We start from the raw sequence: 15847 nt of genomic DNA, 5'->3' as shown, positions 1-15847 counted from the left end.
AGATGGAGTCTCACTCTGTTGCCAGGCTGGAGTTCAGTGGCGTGATCTCGGCTTACTGCAACCTCCAACTCCCTGGTTCAAGCGGTTCTCTTGCCTCAGCCTCCTGAGTAGCTGGGATTACAGGCATGTGCCACCACGCCCAGATAATTTTTTGTATTTTTAGTAGAGACAGAGTTTCACCGTATTGACCAGGATGGTCTCGATCTCCTGACCTCCTGTCCACCTGCCTCGGCCTCCCAAAGTGCTAGGATTACAGGCGTGAGCCACCGTGCCTGGCCATAAACCATTTTTAGAAGGATTTAGGCTTTACCAGACTGCCAAAGGGTCCATGGCACAAAAGAGATAGAGAACTGTACACTCAGTGCTGGCCCCTTCCACATACCACAGTTTCCAAAGTCCAAGATGACAGTTTCAATACAGTGGTTTCATGGAAGGATGCTGGATGGTGTTGGTGTTGGGCAGAGTATTACTGGCTTGGTACATGCACCATGGGTATTTTTTGTTTGTTTGTTTGAGACAGAGTTTCACTCTTGTTGCCCAGGCTGGAGTGCAATGGCACGATCTCAGCTTACTGCAACCTCTGCCTCCCAGATTGAAGCAATTCTCCTGCCTCAGCCTCCCCAGTAGCTGGGATTACAGGCTTTTGCCACCACGCCCAGCTAATTTTTTGTATTTTTAGTAGAGTTGGAGTTTCACTGTTTTGGCCAGGCTGGTCTCAAACTCTTGACCTCAGGTGATCCACCCACCTCGATCTCCCAAAGTGCTGTGATTACAGGCGTGAACCACTGTGCCCGGCTCGCACCATAGGTATTTTAAATGTTGCATTAGACTCTCAGACCTGTTATTGTCCGGCATTATCCTAAGGATGCTGCTATTTCCTGTAATCCCGTTTACAGTCAGGTATCAGGGAATCCACCTGGAACTGCCAAGGGGTGTGGTTCCCAAGGGTCATCGACCTTCCTTGCTCCTCCTTTCCATCTCTGAGGGAGAAAACTTCCATTGCCTCCAGATTGTGTTTCAAAACAATGGAGAATGTTCTTGGTTTTATTACTAAGTAGTCTTGACCTCTAGCTTCATAGTTATTGTTTGCTTTGTTTCTTTAACATCTTGACATTCATTATTTTCTTCCTGGTGCTTTCTTAGGCAGTTGATTCCTCCACGCACCAGCTCCCCTGACTTGAAAGCTGCAGAGATGCATTTAGATCAGGTTTCTTGCATGCTGCCGGCTTTATCTCATTTACAGTATCGCATTTCTGTTGCCATACACGGTAGGATCTGGGCCTCCCCACAGCTTTAGAACAATTAGTAATTGAACAGGAAGTGTGTTTTTATTACAGTGGCCTTTTGATTTTGATTTTACAATCATGTAGTGTTCAGCAGAGAGCAGAGGTGGGCAAGTGGCTCTCTCAAACACATTTTTGACAGAGAGAAGTCTGTTGTTTCAGCCACTTGGCTATCTGTCAGCGGTTCTCAGACTTCCCCCTTGTGTGGGTTGCCTGGCAACCTGGGGCTGGAGCAATCAAACCGTGGCCAGTGCTTCTCCAGCCCAGATTGGGAGATGATTTATTGGTGGAACTGTAAGTACAGTAAACCCAAGCCTCAGAAATGGACCCTTTTTCTTTTTTAAACCAGGAGTTTATAGAAACCATATCAAGGCAAAAAGAGAGAGAGGGAGAATATCAGTTAGAGAGCTTTGTTGTAAACATTTTAAATAATAAAATTAGGGCCTGTAATGAGTCTGTTATTATCCAGATATGTATAAGTTAATATTTTTTTCTTAGTTGGATTATTACCTTTTTTTTTCTTTAACTGTTTTACTGGAACACTCAACATTTTAAAAGTTAGTATTTTTAAATGCTAAATTTGAGTACTTCTGATACCATCAGAGGTAAACTGAGGCCTTGGTAGAATCAGACGTAGAATCAGAGCCCAGCTCTCCCAGGTTTAATATAGTGAGCACAAAATGCTGATTGCTCTTCTCACAAGTTTTCAAAATTAGCTAAAAAATTCAAAGACCCATCTATATGGGAAATCCCTATACCTTGTGCTCCATTTTGCTGTGAACCTAAAATTGCTCTAAAAAATAAAGTTTATGAAAACATTTTGAAAATGCAAAGATTCTGCCTTACTATATGCTGTTGTAACAGATGTTTTAGTAGGTCTCTCTCTTCATATATGTATGCATCCTTTTAACTGAAAACTATCCTATAATTTTTTTCCTATACGAGTGAGATCTGGCTGGGCGCAGTGGCTCATGCCCATAATCCCAACTCTTTGGGAGGCTGAGGGAGCAGGATTGCTTGAAATCAAGAGTTCAAGACCAAGCCTGGGCAACATAGTGAGAACCCTGTCTCTACAAAAAAAAATTTTAAAATTAGCTGGGCATGGTGACTGACACATACCTGTAGTCTGAACTACTTGGGAGGCTGAGCCAGGAGGATCATTTGAGCCCAGAAGCTCCATGTTACAGTGAGCTGTGATCATACCACTGCAGCCTAGGTGGCAGAGCAAGACCCTGTCTCTAAAAATAATAATAAATAATCATAAAAGTGAAATCCAACAGCTCTTATTGAGATTTCTCCTTCATAGCATCTCAGATATCACAAATGAGGATGAAAAGGACTCTATTTCTGGGGACATACTGTATGAGGGTAGGGGGAGCAGCCTGGCTTAGCAGTAACCTGAGCATTTCTTTTTGTAAAATTTTAGAGAAATATTTTGGAACTCAAACCCCTCTGCATGCAGCCCAGTGTATCCAGCTGTGTATGTAAATGAGCTATTAGTATGTTTGTATTCCTTATAAATATACAGATCTAATCTGTTTGTGTGTGTAATTTACACACAGCTGTGTTCATGCTTCCGTATTACCAATATTTTCAGCAAGAGTGAGGTATCATGGGAGCGCTGTTGTTCCAAACAAAAGCCAGCAGCATAGCCTTGTGGTGGGGCCCATTATCAGCCCCTGATCTTGGGACCCTCCCTTGGGGGACTCTCTTGAAAGTCACAGCCGCCCTGCATGGGGATAGCCATCCTGCATGGGGTAGGTGGGAGACCAGAGTACCTGTAACAGAAAATAAAACAGCCAGGCGCGGTGGCTTACACCTGTAATCCCAGCACTTTGGGAGGCCAAGGCGGGCGGATCACGAGGTCAGGAGATTGAGACCATCCTGGCTAATACGGTGAAACCCCATGTCTACTAAAAATACAAAAAAATTAGCTGGGCATGGTGGCAGGTGCCTGTAGTCCCAGCTGCTTGGGAGGCTGAGGCGGGAGAATGGCGTGAACCAGGAAGGTGGAGCTTACAGTGAGCCGAGATCGCGCCACTGCACTCCAGCCGGGGCGACAGAGCGAGACTCCGTCTCAAAAAAGGAAAAAAAAAAAAAAAAAGAAAAGAAAAAAAATGATGACCACCTGTTAGACAGGGATCTGCATTATGACTGAGGTTTGGCTTTTGTCATTGAAATGCTCCCTCCACCCCCACCCCTAGACTACATTTCCTAAAGGGGTAATTGATTTTCCTTTCTTCTTTGAGATCATTCTTTAAATGAACAGAGTCGAATTAGGAACCCAGTCCCATGTTGTATTGTCATGAAGGGGAAACAAAATCCAGGAGCCCCTTCCCTGTCAGGAGCTGACAGAAGGCCCTGGTGCTCGTCGGGGTCTTCAGTTTCCCTTGTTTGGGAAGTGGGGCAGATGTTAAGAACTTTGGCATTTGGTCGAGTTCTTCTGGAAGACAAGTTTTACGTAATTTGAAATAACAGCCCTATGTGATTTTATTTTAGGAATTTATGATATCATTGCCCATGATTCTAACAGTATAGTTATTTTGCCTCCCTAATAGAAAACTTGGAGTGCTTTGGATGATTTAGTATTTTACAAAAAAAGAAGTTAGGATTATTCTAGACCTGTGCTTTCCAATATGGTAACCACTGGTGTCTTGTGGCTGTTGAGCATCTGAAATGTGCTGGCCCAAGTATAGATGTGCAGTCAGTGTAAAATACACACTGATTTCAAAGACTGAGCAGGAAGAAAAAGAATGTAAAATATTTCATTACTAACTTTTATATTGATTACATGTTGAAATGATAATATTTTTGATCTATTGAGTTAAATAAAACATTTCAATTAACTTTACCTGTTTTTTTTTTTTTAAATATGGTTACTGGAAAAGTAAAACTTACCTTTTTGGCTTATATTTCTATCGAGCAACCACTGGTCTAGATTCCTTTAATTACAGTTTTTGCAAAAGGTTTTCTCGCTAAGGATTTCCACTTTTTTGTTCCCTTGTAACTTCTGGACAATCCACATTTCTTTTTTTAGCTTATTTCTCTTTCCTCCTGTGTTGAGATCTACTTTGCCAAGGAAAGGTGAACATTTTAATGACCTACTTAGGAGCCACTTTACAGGGGCATTTATGTAGAGACTGTAGGGTGATGTTGTAGGGAGGGAAAGAGCCTCTCATGCCCATTTGGGTTCTGTCATGAGTGTTGGGTTATTTTATTTATTTATTTATTTATTCGAGATTGAGTTTCGTTGTGTTGCCCAGGTTGGAGTGCAGTGGCACAATCTCGGCTCACTGCAACCTCCGCCTCCCTGGTTCAAGTGATTCTCCTGCCTCAGCCTCCCAAGGAGCTGAGACCACAGGCACACACCACCATGCCCGGCTAATTTTTGTATTTTTAGTAGAGATGGGGTTTCACCATGTTGGCCAGGCTGGTCTCAAACTCCTGACCTTGTGATCTGCCTGCCTCAGCCTCCCAAAGTGCTGGGATTACAGGCATGAGCCGACGCACCCGGCCATGTTGGGTTATTTTTAATTTGGGCGTAGCTGTGTGGACATAATTGGCAAGAGGCATTTGGCTGGTGCGATCTCTACATCTGTTAATGCTGCTGCTTAACTAGCCAGTTCTCATTTGACTTGAAAGTGCATTGATGCATGCTTTCTGATATTCGCCCAGTGGCAATACTTTCTGTTGGGCCTGCAATAATGAAAGGACTTCAGTGTACTCAATGTAATTATCTAGACCCAGGGGGCATTGACAGAGATGTATCTATAGGATAGCTCAATGGGCTGTGTTAGTGGGTGCAGTTGCTATTTAAACCACTAGCATGAGGTCATTTTCCCATTGGGCACATGGTCTTTGAATGAAAAATGGAGTAACTTTTATTTGGTATTTGAGACCTCCTGGGAAGGGTTTTGGCATACAGGTGTGTTGACAAAGGAAATCACTGGCCTTACTCTGGATGCTGAGCTGGCATCACGGAAGGGATGGCGTAGTTCCTCTAGTAGGTTTGAACTAAGAACATCTAATGGTTTTGTCAGTAGTAGTTAGATGTTAGAAACTTAACAGTGCAATGAATATATATCAAGAGATGTTGAGTCAAACTGGAGAACAGATGATGACAGGTCAAATAGCCTTGGAGGAAGACTAAGCCCAGTCACCTCCAGATACATTCTTGTACTGAGCTACTGGTTATCAAGCACCTGCTTTGTGTTATCAAGTGCTGTTCTAGGTGCTGGGGATATAATAGTGAACAAAACAAAGACCCTTTCCTCATATACTCAGTAACGTAGCCTATGTCATGTCATCTAATCATATCACATATGGTGATGGTAAGAGCCAGGCCTTAAAATGAAGCAGAGTAAGGTTATAGATAGTGACAGGCATGCAAATTGGGGAAGCATAATTGGAAGATTGCTTATTTGTTTGCTTAAATTAATAGTGACTAAGAGGTTAAAGTTTTTAGTGGTTTTAGCGATGAATCTTGTATTAGTTTCCTATCACTATGTTACACATTACCCCGATAATAAAAATTAGCCCAACTTAAAACAATGATGATCATTTATTATCTTTCACAGTTTCTGTGGGACAAGAATTTAGGAATGGCTCCACTGTGCCGCTCTGACTTGGGCTTTCCGAGGTTGTAGTCAAGTGACAGGTGGTATTTGAATCATCTTGAAGGCTTCTTCACTTACGAGTCTGGGCTAGGAAGACTCAGATGGCTGGGGACTAGAATAGCTAGGGCTTCTGTAGCATTTCTCCATCCCTGGTGGGCTAAGGCAAGCCGGACTCAGGGCTTCAAAGATACATGTCCAGAGAAGGAGAGCCCAGCAGAAGCTGCGTTGCTTTGTATGACGTGGACTTAGAAGTCACCTGGTATCATTCTGTCACATTCTGTTGGTCAAGGCAGTTACAAAGGTCTACCCAGGCTCAGGAGAACAGAGAGACCCACCTGAAAACGAAGGAGTGTCATTATCACATTGCAAGAGCGTATGGGATGGAATCTGTATTGGAGTGGCCACCTCTAGAAAATATACTTTGTCACAAATGTAAAGATTTTGTGGGTATGTGTGGTTTGATTTGTTGGTTTAATTTCAGTTAAATGATTTATGGCTCTCATCTGTAATATGAGGGCTTCAACCAGCGTAGTTCTCTAATGATTCCTTCTAGCTTTATCATTCTCTGATTCCAGTGATAGCGCAGGTGTGGCAGGAAGTGTTGAGTTGACAGCTGCTCAGCTTTTGTAGACATTTCTGGGCACATCATCAGAAGAGTCAGCTGGGACATTTAGGGGCTGTTGGACTCTTGCTGGCCTCACACACTGAAAGACCTGGCACTTCAGTCACCCTTTGTGTTATGTTTCTATAGCTAATCTTAACTGGAGGCTGCTAGTGGTGGGGTGATGAAATAAAATAACGATTTGAACCAGGAGCTGCCCATTATCATGATACTCATGGACTGAGATGGGCAGAACAGCCAGGCAGGATTATATTAGATCTACCTTCCCAAGTGCTCCTTCTCATTCTCTTTGGCCTTTGGAAGGTTAGGAAAAAGAGGAAAAGAAAGGAAACAGAAAAGAGAACTCTTTGGTATTACTCCTCTGTGTCAGCTAAACAGCTGCCATATTTGACCCTAGAGAGGACTTCTTTTAGAAATGGACTGTTACTCAGGGGTCTTGGATTTGGGATCCTGTTGTAATTACCATAGAATCTTCTGGACTAGCCTGGGAAACAGGTCTTTTTTGTGTGTGCTGAAACTAGGATTTATTTCAGAGACACATGTCCAGAGAGGGAGAACCAAGTGGAAGTGGTGTTATTAAATATTAAAGGTATTTAAGACAGTTGACAAAACATATCATGCAAAACAGGATGTCTTCTTGGAAATAGTTCAGTCCTCCTCTTGTCTCTATGTCGGACCAAGAGGCTACCCTGCTTTGCTACTGTTCCATTGTTAAGAGAACCAGGCACATAGAAGTTGAGACTTTGAAGATGGTAGAGGCCTGGACACCCATCTTGTACCCAGGAACACAGCAGTCCTGAGACAGGGCTAGTTACCAGTACAGGGGATGTAGTTATTTAGTGGCAGAACCATGCCAGGTTGTTTGTGGGAAAATTTTCCTCATGGATATCCAGCATACAGCATATAATCTCTGACATGTGCTTTTATTTCAAGAGTTTAAGTTTGTGTATAGGTATATGTAGACTTTCCTTTAAAGTATCTTAAGAAGTACCTTAACAAGTATCACACCCTTTATTCCTCTAAGATTGGTAGATATAAAACAGTGTTTTCTGCACTGAAAGTCCAAGTAATTAATCCTATTTTGAAATCTTATTTACATCTCCATTCTTCTTGGATAAAAAGAAACATAAATCTAACGTTGATTAGAAATTTTGTTTCCATCTACCAAACATGTATTGTGTTTTAGGGAAAACTCTAGGACCAAAAACAATACCCATGCCCAACAGTTATCATATTGCTTGGTTACAGTTTGCTAGGCACTCTGAAGATTACAAAAGACATGAAATACTCAACTCTTGCTGGAAAGGAATCCACAATTTGGTGGAAGATCTACAGACCTTTTAATGACAGAAGTGGTTATTAATTCTAGTTGTAAACAGGAATTGTTTTTCAGAGAAGGGAGAGAGAGCAGAGCGGACTCTGGAGGGATAGAGTTGAAACTGGAACACGCTTCGCACAGTGCCTCGCGCTGTGCTCTTTGCAGAGTGTTCACTAGAATGAGAGCTCAATGAATGTTAGTTGAATTGATGTGTTTGAATACGCAGAAGTGAAGAAGGGACATTCTAGATTGGGAAGAGAGAAAGGCATTGGTAAATACCCAGAGAATGGAATCAGGATGGGGTACTGCAGTAACTGACTTCACTACATGGTGGTGTAGGTGATTGGGAACCCAATTGTGGAGACTGTTAACTAGCAGACCGATAGTTTGGACGTGCTAGGAAATTGTCACAGGTCTTCAAATAAGAGGACACATTAATATACAGAATGCCCAGAATTGGAATGTTGCGGGGGAGGGGTGTGGAGACACACTGAGGCCAGGGAGACCAGTGCAGTCACTGGCATGACGTGGCCCTGTAGTTGGCAGAGCCCCTGCAAAAACAGAGGAGCATGCTGAACAGGAAACTCCATGAAGAATGAATCTAGAGGGCATGGTGACTGATGGAAGGAGTGGGAATGGACAGAGAGCAAGCTAGGCATTTCTTCTTGGAGAACTCTGCTGCAGCTGACAGAAATAGGGCCACAGGTAGCTAAGAGAGGGCAGGCTGGCTTGGTGAGAGAGAAGCTGGGGAGATTTGAGGTGCTAGGCCCATGAGTTTAATAGAGACGTTTTAAACTATATAAAGTAAAAAAAGTTACAGTAAACTAAGGTTAATTTACTATTGAAGAAGGGAAACATTTTAAATGTTTAGGTTAATTAAACAGTGTTTATAAGACTACAGTGGTATCCAGCAGAGGTCCCCAACCTTTTTGGAACCAGGGACCAGTTTTGTGGAAGACAGTTTTTCCATGGACTGGGGGGAAGGATGGTTTCAGGATGATTCAAGCGTGTTACGTTTATTGTACACTTTATTTCTATTATTATTACATTGTAATATGTAATGAAATAATTATACAACTCCCTATAACGTAGAATCAGTAGGAGCCCTGAGCTTGTTTTCCTGCAACTGGACAGTCCCATCTGAGGGTGATGGGAGACAGTGACAGATCATCAGACATTAGATTCTCAAAAAGAGCATGTAACCCAGATCCCTCACATGTGCAGTTCACAGTAGGATTCATGCTCCTATGAGAATCTCATGCCGCTGCTGATCTGACAGGAGGTAGAGCTCAGGCAGTAATTTGAGCCATGGGGAGCAGCTGTAAATACAGATGAAGCTTTGCTCACTTGCCTGCCGCTCACTTCCTGCTCTGTGGCCCAGTTCCTAACAGGCAATGGACTGGTAGTGGTTTGTACGCTGGGGACTGAAGACCCCTGTCTTAAGGTATATGCAGGAAGAAGTTTTACTTGTGCCAGTAGTAACATAAGGGTAATAGGCCTGCACCTCAGTGGGTATTTGGAAGACAAAGGAATGCCTGGAGGGGCCTACCCAGTGTAGCACTGGGTCACCCTATGGCATGTATGGACTTTCGTGGCATGAGTTAATACACAGAAGTACTTAGCAGCTCACACTCACTCTGTTACCATTGGCATGGCTTTTATTGTTAGAACTGGACTTGAATCCTGGCCCTGATGATGATTAGGTGTGGGATGGGCCAGGATATTTCATTTACCTAACCTTTAGTTTCTTTATCCGTAGAATGGGCCCGGTGACACTTACCTTGGAGAGTGTATTGTGGCAATTAGCATACTTGTGCCACTACCGCTACCACTTCCACTCTGCACAGAAACCTGAAGGCCTTGGGGAACTCAAGAAACACTGAACTATTTCAGTCAGTTCTCTGGGTTCCTGAGTTGCCGCTTTGAGGAAGATGTGGCCTATGGGTTGTCAGTGCCCAAGTTGGGATGGTGATGTCCTAAAACTACGGAGGACATTAGTCTGAATAGAAAGTGTAGGTACAAGTCTGAGCTAGGGTAGAATGTCAGATCTGGAGAGAGATTTGAGAATCATCAATAAAAATGGGATGATTATTTTAAATTATCCCATTTGCTGCCTTTAAACTCTAACTAGTTTCATTAAACTATTAACTGGCTCTCCTGGAATAACACTAGTAAGTGCAAAGTATTTTTAAAGTGGAGGCAGAAATTGGGAGCAGCCTATACTGGAAATTTTGGAAATGCTCCTCATGGCTTGCTGGCAGGTCTCCTCCCAGACAAATTGGTTATGTTGCTCTTTATTGAAAAAGTAGTGCCTTACTCCAGTCACCCTTTCATTAAAATGTTAAATATTTAAAACTAAAACCAAATGATACATCTCAAAGCAGCATCAACAGTAAAGCTCCAGAAGGAAATGTGTTTTAGATACGGGGTGGTGGGATCTGTAACCAACAGGATGATATGGATGAAGGACAGTTCTCATCCAGTGGTTTATCAGTGAGAGCCAGCATCATGTAATACAAATGTTTGGAAAGGCTTTTTTATTTCTTCTGCCTGGCATCCGTGTTCCCTTTTTTTTTTACCCTACCCCTCCTTACCTTTAACATTTAGGATGTGTCTTTCTCATCTGCTGCTCTGTGTCTTCAGTGGAGCCATGGGTCTGTTCCCCTTACTCACTGCCTCTGTGTCTTCTGCGGGGAACTGTAGTTTGCTTACTTGCAGATCTGCCTGCTTTTCTGTCCCCTGTGAACCAGTAAGTTATTAACATAAAATTTTGTGCAGTAAACGGGGTAAAACAGAAGGAGCCATTTTCACAGTGGGAATCATTTTAATACCTACAGTGTTTTCCAAACAGTTATGTAAGAGGACTGAGTAGACGTCGCTTTTCAGAAGTCATGGTGAGTTTCTGACTGTGATACACTAGTTAAAATTCACCAGAGGGAGTTAATTTTGAAAGCTCTCAGCCAGGGGTTAATGCAGAGGTATCTTTTAGCCATTTTTGTAGCTCAGCCCCTGTCTTCTGCTCTCTTGCTACTGCAGACAGGGGTCAGGTCCAGCACCTGGGATGACGCCAGAAGGAGACGTGCTGGGAGTTTCACACATAGATAAGGGGAATTTGCACACCTTACCCTCTGAAGGGTTTACTCTCAGCCCAGTGTTCTCTATCCACATGTAGATTTTTTGGGAAACAATATCTTGGAATGCAAACACAGGCAGCAGCCACATCACACATCCCTGGTCTGCACCCTCGGCTCCATTCCTAGGCCCACCACAGCTCTGAGGCTTCCCGATTTTTTACACTCGTCTCCCTTGACTCTCCCAGCCTGGTTCAAGGACTTAGTGATATATGGTTACTTTTCCCACCTATAAGATGGGAATAGTAGTAGCCTCTGCCTCGTAAGTTGTTGTGGTGATTAAATGAGCCAGTGCGTTAGAGCCTTTAAGACAGTGGCTGGCACATTATAGCGCTCAGTGTTCACCATTTTTATTGTTCTAGGGTGGTGTTTCCCTACCTTTTTCATACCATGATGCGTGTAAAAATGCCGTTTGTACTCATCAGTAGGTTAATGGTGATGCTACTTGCACCAGGCCCACCTGCCATCCCAAGGGTGGAGAGGTGAGGATCAGTATCTAGGCAGACCAGTGAGGCAGAGGCACAAGGCTTGGGGGACTCTGACAGGGGGTGGGCTCAAGCAATAGCACGAGGAACTTTTGAACACATTAATTTAATGCATTTTTGACCTGGTTATTTTTATTTTTATGTTATTGTTATTTTTATTCCAATATAGCTGTTTCTAAAGTGGCTATGTCTAAACAGCCATGTCAGAATTTCCTTTTTGGAACAGAGGAGCAGACTAGATCACATGGCTTCCAAGTTTGAACCTTGTGTTCTTTCCACTGTAGCAAAATTCAAAATAGAGCTTTCCAGGTTCTATTAAAACCCAAGGCTAGTAATGCTAGGTTCAGGTAACTTAACTTTTTTAAAGCCAAAAGTTAAATTTTCTCTACTGGGGAGTTGTAGGTAGGTAACTTTTGATTGTGATGTGAAATTTCAGCTCAATAGTGGAAAACTATAGCAATTTATCTAAAAATTAGAGCACAAAATCATAAACGTAAGTTGTAACACAAAGCAACAACCTCCTTGCCATAAATAAATATATATTTATATTTGGATCTCACCTGGCTGTGGGGATACAGAAACAGAAAAGGACTTATTTTGTGTTCCCAAGGAGCAGCACATAGTTGGGTTGGTTAGGCATGAACACACCGGAGAAACAAGTGCCAGCATCCCAAGACCCTCAGTTCGTGCGTCTGAGAGTGGGCAGGCTATGAGCTAGCAAGCATAAACAGCAGAGCTGCCCAGCTCTGGCAGCAGTGGCCAAGCCAGTGACTCGCCTTCTACATTTCCTTCCTCCTTTACCCTTGGCATCCTGCTATTCTAATATCTATACACTGGGAGTGATAGAAAAACTAATGGACACAGAAATAATTCATGAGGCCTTCCATTTCAGCACTGGAAATGCCCAATTTCAGCTCAACAACTACAAGACTGTTAAGAAACAGACTGTGTCCATGAACTTGCATTTAGAGGCTTATAGGGCCTGTTGATTTGTAAGTCAATAGTGTTAATTGTCAAAGTCTTAAAAACTTCAAGGTTTTCATTTGAAGAGAGGTGAATTTGTAGAGGGCAAGGAGATAACCACAACAGAAGCCTCTTTCACCTGTGACCCCTTCCAATCATTGACTACTGTGAGTGGTCGTCTTTGTTTCGATTTTCAAGGCTACTCTACATTTCTGGTAAACCACAAGGTAAAGGCTGGTCTCTGAGAAGCAGATGTTTTGCTGGTTTTGAGGCCTTGTGGCTTTCCATAGAGAAGTAACAGTACAGGCCACATGAAGCTCATGAAGCTTTTACTTCCTTTTTTTTTTTTTTTTTTTTTTTTAAAGTGGGGCCAAGGGTGCTTTGCTCTTGATAGCATTGTATTGATATACATGGACAGCTGTGGTAGGTCTGTGTTCACCACCAGATGTCAAATTCCTATTTCTGGAAGTAATTAGTTTGAGATACCTGTGAGACGTTCAAGTTGAGTGTTCCTAGTGGACCTGGACCATAGATTTAGTCTTAGAAATACCAGTGAGAATCTCGATAGATATTTAGAACCAAAGGAATAGTGGAGATCATATGGGGAGACAATGTATATAGCAGAAAGCCCTAGGACAAAGCTTTGGGGAGACTCCAGCATTTAGAGGTTGAGTAGAGAATTAGGCCAAGTGGTATGAGCAAAACCAGAAGAGTTTGGTGTCATGGAGTCAAGAGGTCAGCTCTATTAGGAGAGTTCAAAATGGACCTGTCTTTCAACAGTCCATTTCCACTGTGACCACCCTAGCCCAGGCCCTCAGCATCTCATTGTTGGTTTCACTTGTCCAGGTGCGGTGACTCACACCTGTAATCTCAACACTTTGGGAGGCCAAAGCGGGAGGATTGCTTGAGGCCAGGAGTCTGAGACCAGCCTGGGCAATATAGCGAGACCTCATCGTTAATAAATAAATAAATATTTTTTAAAGGAGACAAAAAATATGGTGAGCGTCAACTGCCCAGTGCTATATGGAGGGAGGCACTAGGTGTAAGATGTAATTCTTTAAGAGTTTATGGACTTTTGGGGTCAGCAGACCTTATACAAATAAACAAATGAGAGAGTAACTGGACATCTGGTTTCATTTGGGAGCAGGAGAGATTTTGAGGTGAACCTGGAGATGCCTTACCCAGATTCTGGAGTTGAGACAGAGGTCCCAGTGTGGGCCAGTTGGCATTACTGGACGTCTGGCTGGAAAGGTGAGCAGGGCCAGGATCCTGGAGGGCCTTGAATTCAGGGCTAAGGAGTGTAAACACTGTCCTGCAGAGACCATCATGCTGTTCTTAGGTAGGGGCTAAGGGCCAGATAAGGTGGGACTCAGGATGAAATCTATGGTTTGGAAAAATTCCTTGGCAGAGACTTTTAAATGGCTGGCTGGGGGAGATGGTTAATAGGCTAGTTATTAGGAAAGAGAGAGAAAGATCTGGCCTGGGACTGCCACTAGCATGGGCAGGAAAGGAGGGCGTTGAAAGACACTTCTTAGGAAGAATACTGAGGACTTGATGATTTGATGTTGGACCCAAGAAGAGGAAAGTACAGAGTCATAGAAAATGGTAACAGAAAATAGTTACCACTGTAGACGCCTGCCTGCATTTTACAGAGTGTGGCGGTGAAGTACGTGGATTTGAGGGGGCTTAGTTTGAATTCTGGCTTTGTCTCTGAGGAGTTGATCTAGTTACCTGTCTGTGCCTCAGCTTCCTTGTCTGTAAAATGGGGATAATAATTGTAAAGATTTCGAATTAATACATATGAGGCTTCTGCCATATAGTAGGTACTTAGTAACTATTGGTTGAATGGATGATGTTCAAAGGATTACATCACAATAAATGGAAGAAACAGGATCTGAATTTGTCCAGCTCTACCACATTACCCTGATGTTCCAGAGTCTGCCTTTCTCACATGTTGCCTCATTGTGTAGGCCTCTTTTATTGGACCTACTAGATGTCACTTGGCATCAAGCCCACGTTTAGATTGCATGGTCCTGGCGTTCCACAGCCTGGCTCACTCCAGATTGCCCGCTCCAAGTCTGTATAGACTCTGTCTCCCATAACCCACCTCCCGTTCTCCACCTCTGACCTTCGCGGAGGGCCCGGTCACCAAGTCACCTCCCACCTCTGCAGTAGCTGCCCACCCCTCATGATCTGGCTGATGTCACTGCCTTGGTGAAGGCATTCTGAACTACTACAGACTACTGCAGTCTAGCCTTCTTGGGTCCCTTGCTGCACTGATGAGCTGTACCTCACTTCTTTATGCTTGGCCAGATAACATCTCGGAATGTTCTGTAATGACTTCACACATATTTATCTTACCTGCAAAAATGAATCACAGTTCAATAAAGGTCCATGGCAACCTTTATTATCTTCCTAGACCCCAGCTAGGTGCTCAGTAAATACCTGAATACTTAAAGAATGGATTAAGAAGCAGGAATTCTGATGACTGCTGAGGTGTGGAGTGTGCCAGTAGTTCAGGTCCTCATCTCATACCTGAACTGTGTCACCGACCTCTTTAACTGGTCTGTCCCTAATCTACACTTAGGCCACACTGCCACTGGCACAGTCCTCATCCACTCTTTTCATGGAAAGCTCCAGCTTCAGCCTCTCTGCCAGCCTACAATTAGTAACTCTTCCATGCAGCCTGAAGGGCTCTCTGCAACCCGATCCTTGCCTGCCTCTTTCGTCTTATCTGCTGGCACTCCATTCTGCACACCCTGTCCTCCTTGCAGTTCCCAGAATGTTCTCTGTGCCTTTTCCTGGCTGACTTCTGCTGGAAGCCCTGCTGGAGCCCACCTGGCAGGCTCACGCTCTTCCTTGTCACTTCCTCTAAGACATCAGCAAGCAGAGTAAGTTGCTTCCTCTTCCTAGCTCCACCCACCACCCTTTGTTCCTCTGCTGCTTTTCTTGCAGGCCCTAGGACTGGTTTGTTTACCTGTCTGCCTTCCTGGGCAGACTGCAGCTCCTTGAGGGCAGGGCCATCTTTCCGCGCCGTCTCTCCCGGTGATGTGCTGTGTGCACGCAGCGTAGGATGCCTGTTGATCATATAAACGATACTTTTGTCAAGTAACAAAGGTCACTCCTCCTCACACTAGAGGAGAGCTTGCTGCTTTCTTGTGCCTTGACAGATTTTCCCTTCGAACTGTATGAATTATATTGAAAATTGACAATGATGAGTCATATCTCAGCAAGGGTGAAAATCAAAAACGCAGAGCCTCCACTATTGGAATAGGAGGTTGCAGACTGGTCTTAAAGGCTAAGTCTGGCCCTTCACTGAATCCTCCTGGCGGGTCTCAAACACAGGGAGTGGGAGGGACCCTCTGCCCGGTGGGCAGGTGATTTATTGGCTGGGAAGCTTCCGCGGTGATTTAGTTGTGAAGCGGCGCC

The 15847-nt window shown here is 43.7% G+C and overlaps 1 protein-coding gene and 1 long non-coding RNA gene across 3 annotated transcripts in view; one reads left to right on the top strand and one right to left on the bottom strand.

Moving 5' to 3' along the window:
* Nucleotides 1-15847, top strand: part of RERE (arginine-glutamic acid dipeptide (RE) repeats) — a 542692-nt gene that overhangs the window by 444157 nt on the left and 82688 nt on the right. The gene's annotated exons all lie outside the window — the stretch shown is intronic.
* On the bottom strand, nt 5827-15452 carry LOC105540764. Its single transcript, XR_001006256.1, has 4 exons — nt 15396-15452; nt 11813-11920; nt 10434-10578; nt 5827-6176 (listed from the first exon to the last, which is right to left on the bottom strand). It is a non-coding gene; the product is annotated as an uncharacterized LOC105540764 (long non-coding RNA).

The sequence above is a fragment of the Mandrillus leucophaeus genome, unplaced genomic scaffold (assembly GCF_000951045.1).
Source record: "Mandrillus leucophaeus isolate KB7577 unplaced genomic scaffold, Mleu.le_1.0 Scaffold105, whole genome shotgun sequence".
Classification (NCBI taxonomy): Eukaryota; Metazoa; Chordata; class Mammalia; order Primates; family Cercopithecidae; genus Mandrillus; species Mandrillus leucophaeus.
Note: the sequence above shows the minus strand (reverse complement) of the source record. Positions and strands in the feature narration are given on the sequence as shown.